Source organism: Rhinolophus ferrumequinum, chromosome X (assembly GCF_004115265.2).
Source record: "Rhinolophus ferrumequinum isolate MPI-CBG mRhiFer1 chromosome X, mRhiFer1_v1.p, whole genome shotgun sequence".
NCBI lineage: Eukaryota > Metazoa > Chordata > Mammalia > Chiroptera > Rhinolophidae > Rhinolophus > Rhinolophus ferrumequinum.
In genome coordinates, this window is record NC_046284.1 from 81,750,174 (window position 1) to 81,756,173 (window position 6,000).

A 6,000-nucleotide genomic window follows, 5' to 3' on the forward strand; every position below is an offset into this window, starting at 1 on the left:
GCCAACACAAGAATCATCAAACGGAAGGGCATATTTTGCTTCCTGCTGAACTTCTTTATTTGGGTGTTCAAACGGAACTTTTTTTTTTAATATGTATGTTTTTTAATTTTAATTTTTCAGTTACAGTTGACACTCAATATTATATTAGTTTCAGGTGTACAACAATAGTGGTTAGACATTTATATAATTTAAGAAGTGATCCCCTGATAAGTCTAGTATCCACCCGACAACATACGAAGTGTGATCGAAAAATACGGAGAATGTTTAAATTTTAAAAAATTTATTACAGTAAAAGACACATTGTCATTAATCCCTCTCAAAATACTCCCCCTCACTTTGAACACAATTATCCCATCATTGTTGCCACTTTCTGAAGCAGTCTGGAAGTCCTCTTTGGTGGTTGTCTTTACTTCATTCTCCATCGTGACAATGCTGTGTCCTATATCACTTCTGGTACAGCAATTTCTGTCAAATAAAAACATCACGGTGTGTCCTCATCCAGCTTATTCATTGAATCTGGCACCGTGCGACTTCTGGCTCTTCCGCAAAGTCAAAATGACCATGAAAGGTAAACGTTTTGAATCGATGGAGGACATCGAGGCAGCCACAACAGCCCAATTAAAGACACGAAAGAGGACTTCCAGAACTGATTCAGAAAATGGCAAGAATGATGGGATAGGTGTGTTTGAAGTGAGGGGGAGTGCTTTGAGAAGGATTACTGGCAATGTGTCTTTTAGTGTAATAATTTTTTTTTATTTAAACATTCACCGTATTTTTTGATCACACCTCGTATATAGTTATTACCATATCATTGACTATATTCCCTATGCTTTACATCCCTGTGACTATTATGTAACTGCCTTGTACTTCTTAATACTTTCACCTTTTTCACTCTGCCCCCAACCCTCCCTCCCATCTGGTAACCATGAATTTGTTCTCTGTATCTGTGAGTAGGTTTCTATTTTGTTTGTTCATTTATTTTGTTCTTTAGGGCCATAAAAAAGAATGGAATCTTACCATTTGCGACAACGTGGATGGTCCTAGAGGGTATGACGCTAAATGAAATAAGTCTAAAGGCACTTTTGACTCAATTCATCTTCTCTTCTGAAGCCTGCTCTTCTCCATGAGTGACACTACGTTCTGCTCAGTTGTCTAAATCACAAACCAATGGAGTTATCTGAGATTCATACCTTTCCCTCATTTCTCAAATAGAATTTGTGACAAGCTCTGTTGATAACACTCAACCATATTTCTGTTTCTCACATCTGTCTCTTTTCTGTCCCTGGTGCCATGGCTTAGTTCAGGCCTCGTCATGTCTCGCCTTAATTGTTGCAGTTGCTCCCCTGTCTTACTCCTGTCCAGGCAACTGTAAGCAATATTTTGTGTCTAAGTGTATGTACGTTTTCACGGCGAAAGGTCCCATACCTTTCTTAGGTTCTTGAAGAAGTGTACAACACAAGAGACATTAAGAACCACTGCTTTAATCCACCATGCTTATCAGCTTCCAGAATAATCTGCCCTTGTAACATGCTGCACCCTCACTTTCATGACGTGGCCCCTGACTGCTTCTCTAGCCTCGTTTGCAACCATGCCTAACCCCCTCCAATGACACTAAAGTGCATCCCAGAAACTTTAAGCTGTAAATATCCATTTCTTCTCATTTGCTTGTACCGTTGCCTCTCTCCCCTTGTCTCTCGTGCATTCTTGACGTTTCCCCGCAAGATTCAGCTCATATCTTTGATTCTTTTCCTCATCCCTGACTAGGGATCCCTGCGTAGACTCATCACAGCCAGTCCCTATAGCACTTTGTAGCATCTCTGCCCCTCGATTAAACTTGAGCACCTCTATCTTGACACCTACCACCCAGCATGCACTTAGTAAATGTTTGATGAGTAAATCAAGGACAGCTAAAACACCTTTGAAAATGTTCTCTGGTACAAAGCAGATTGTAGACTTCCAAGACAGAAGATAAGTTGATGGCAAAAACATAAGAAGATTGAATATGCAGGTTCAGTGCTGAATAGTATTCATTTAAATTGTGTTTTAAAATGGGCTCTGAAAAAAACTGAGCTCTGAATCACCTTTGAACAACACAGGGATGCTTGGAGCCAAGTCTGGACTCTAGGGCATCCTTAAGGCTTCTGCTGAGTGACGCTAGCTGAGCGTGGTCTCTATGACTACTCTGTGCCTTGTGTGTACAGATTACTAAAGGAACAGCTGAGCCTAGAGGCTTACTGAAGTTTATAAACACTTTACCCTTAAACGGAACTCTATTATTTGTAACATACTTTGTTTTAGATTTGGTTCGTTATGGCTATAGTTGTCTTTGCCTAGCCTTTGATCTTTGGGTATTGGAACTCAGAATTCAATAGTAGGAAATATTTAGCATTTGGCTTTTAAAAGTTACTGTTTTCTGAGGGCCCACTAGGTACCAGGCAAGTTATTAGTCTCTTGTACATTGTTTCTAATCCTTAACTCTGCAAAGTAAATACTATCCCCACTTTTCATATGAACAGATTGATTCAGTGGGGCCCAGGTTCACAAACAGCTAATCAGTGATACAACCCGGGTTCTAAATCTAAGTTCGTTTTGACTAAGTAGATAACTTTTTCTTCTGCCTGCCCAGCAGTCCTTCCTCTTTCTGGAAGTTAAACACAGTTTTTTTTCCTTCGGGGAACTGCTCCTTTCTATCTTGGGGTAAAGGTGGGTGGACCTTCAGTAACTTGGCTTCACCTCCCCCAGTGGGATGGGTATATGACTCAAGAAGGGCCAATTGGAGGGCTTTTCTGTGTATTTGAGGGAGAAAGTGACAAAGAATGAGATTTCTCTTCTAAAATCACAAGGATTAAGAATAGTGTAAAAAAAAAAAAAAAGAAAGAATAGTGTGAGCCCAGAACATTGCCTTCTATTTACAACTTCTACAACCAGTCTTTATTTGTATGTGAAAAATATGAAAATTCCATGGTCACTTATTAGGAGCAGACACAGAAAGCGGTCTATGATCTATTAAGGACTTACTATGTGTCAGAGAGAGGCCGAGGTACTTTATTTTACACATCCATATACATTTTCATTTCATAACTCAGTCTTTATACATTGATAATCTCTAACTCTAGAAAAAAAGGAGTGTTTTAGTCAGAATAGGCTAGGTTTTGCTGCAATAATAACCCCCAAATCTCAATGTAACAAAGGTATATTTCTTGTCCATATTATACTCGTATGTCCAACGTGGATTGGCAGTGGGGGCTTTGTTATCAATAGTCACTTGGGAACTCAGACTAACAGAAGGCCCATCACTGAGTCAGGGGAAGGCCTGTGACCAAAATGCACACTGGCTTAAAGCTTAAAATGGCACACATCATTTCTCTCTTTTCATTGCCCAAAGCAAGTCACATGGTTGCACCTAATTTCATAGAGGTGGCAAAGTATAATTCTATGTGCCTGGAACAAGGGAGAGGAAAGTTTGGCAAGTTGCAATAATAGCATCACAGGGAGAAATGACCTGTTTCTGAGTGGACTTGATTCATCACCTTTTGGCTGGTTGCCATTACCTAACCACATGAGTCAGTCACTGTACCTAAAATGTGGAATGGGATAGTGAAGCATTCATTCCCATTCAGGCGTCCTAGGGATTCGCTGCATGTGGGCTAAAGTGAATATCTGGTGGTAACAAGCATTGAGCTTAGCTCCCCTAGACCACCCTGTGGGGTTGGTTGTGAGGATTAATGATATAGTGTATGTAAAGTACCTGGCATATAATGCAGGCTTGATAAAATATTAGCTGTTGTTATTGGTTCGGGGGAAGATGGTAGTACCGTGTTTCCATGAAAATAAGACCTAGCCGAACAATCAGCTCTAATGCATCTTTTGGAGCAAAAATTAATATAAGACCTTATATTTTACTATAAAACCAGGTATGATATGATATTAGACACAATATAATACTGGGTCTTATATTAATTTTTGCTCCAAAAGACGCATTAGAGCTGATTATCTGGCTAGGTCTTATTTTCGGGGAAACGGTAGATGAAAGACATGTCTACGCTCCCAGTCATTCACATAGCATTCCTTCTTAGCCTATAGTCTGCCTTCAGCCCTTCCAATTTGAATGTGGCTGCTCCCAAAGGTGACCAATATGCCCCCAATCACCAAGTCCAGGGTTTTCATATAGGCCTCATCTTGCTGAGGGCTTCCATAGTAATTCACACTGAAACAAAACCTATTTCCTGAAACTCTGGCTTCCCCTACACTTCCCTCCTGTTTATCTTTCCTTTTAAAACTACTTTTAAACATTATTGTATAATATTTGATAAACACAAAAGGATATGTGTAACATACGTTATGAAATTCGGTAATAAAATGAACAATCATAAGCCCACTGCCCAACCTAAGAACTACCTTCTCCCTGCCTTCCCCAGAGGTAACTGGTATCTTGAGTTTCATTTATCATTCCCTTGTTTTTAAATAAGTTTTATCACATATGTAATTATTCCTGAGCAATATATTGTTAGGTTTTACTTTTACATTTTATGACAATGTTATTTTTATGTAGTCTGCAACTTCCTTTTCTCACTCAACTGATTTCTCTAAGACTCAAACATGTTGCTGTAGTTGTAGTTCATTTGCACTTCTATATAGTATTCCATTTTGTGAATATACCACAATTTACCCTGTGTCCAATAGAAATAATGGCTTGTTTCTACTGATGTTGCCATGAATACTTTTGCACATGTCTCCTGCTGGAACCTAAGTCATGCAAATGTTCATCTTGATAAGATAGTGAAAAAACTGTTCTTAAAAGCTAGTATTAAATGGAAATAATAATGCCTGTGTTACCTCCCTTACAGGTAGTTGTGAGAATAATGCAAGCTAGTGCATGTGAAAACACTTCCAACACATTAAGAAGACATAGTTGACATACTGGTTTTGAGTCCAAGCTAAATTCCTAAAAGTTGCCCAATGTGCATACTTGTTTCAAAGACCAGAAAGACCAAGAGACCAAGACTATTCTATGTCAAGTTAAAGTATTTCTAGAATTTTCTCCCGAAAAAGGATAGATGCTTGAATTCTGAGGTAGATGTCTGTTTTCTTCTACCTGACCAGCAACCTTTCCTTGTTTCTTCCAGTCAGTTTCCACCTCAGTTTTCCAAGGATATACCTCTTTTCTATTTCTGGAAGTTTCCTCAAGAGTCCTGCTCTCCCCAGCCAGCTCACTGGGGTTTGTTACTGTTATCATGGCTTGGTTTGTTTGTTTGCTTGCTCTTTAAAGATTCCTTTTACTTGTAAAACCAGCATGGTAAGTTGATTACAAAAATGGCTACAGTTGTTCACATCTCTGTGTATCTACACCTTTTGCAGGTCCTCCCATTAAGAGATGGCATCAATTTCTTCACCCTTCAAATCTGGACTAGTCTTGTGTTTCAGTTTGGTCAGTAGAATGTTGTAGAAGCGATATGTCAGTTCCAAGCCTAGGCCTCAAGAAGCCTTGTGTGCTTCTACTCACTCTCTTAGACCCCCGGAACTACCATGTGAACAAGCCTGGGCTAGCCTTCTGGAGGATGAGAGACACAGTTGTCCAGCTACACCAGCCAAGACTACCCTAGACCTGTCAGCCCACAGCCAACCCACTAGCAAACCAGATACATGAGTGAGCCCAGCCAAGATCAGCCAAACCTAGTCCAGATAAGCAGAGCTATGTAGCCAACCCATAGGCTCATGAGCAATAATAGTTTGGTTTCAAGCCTCTGAGTTTTGGGATGGTTTACAATGCAGCAGTTGCTAGTTTATACATCCAGCAACACAAGAAAAATTATGTTTTATGTAAGATCTAGTTCTGTAGTAGGAGGATCCTTCAGAATATCTTGTCTTCTGTGCTGTCTCTGACTACCTCATTTCCTTCCTTAGAATGTCTCTTTAAAAGACACACACACACACACACACACACACACACACACACACAATGCCAATGGATTTTATTTGTCACAGTGAAAAGTCTGAATT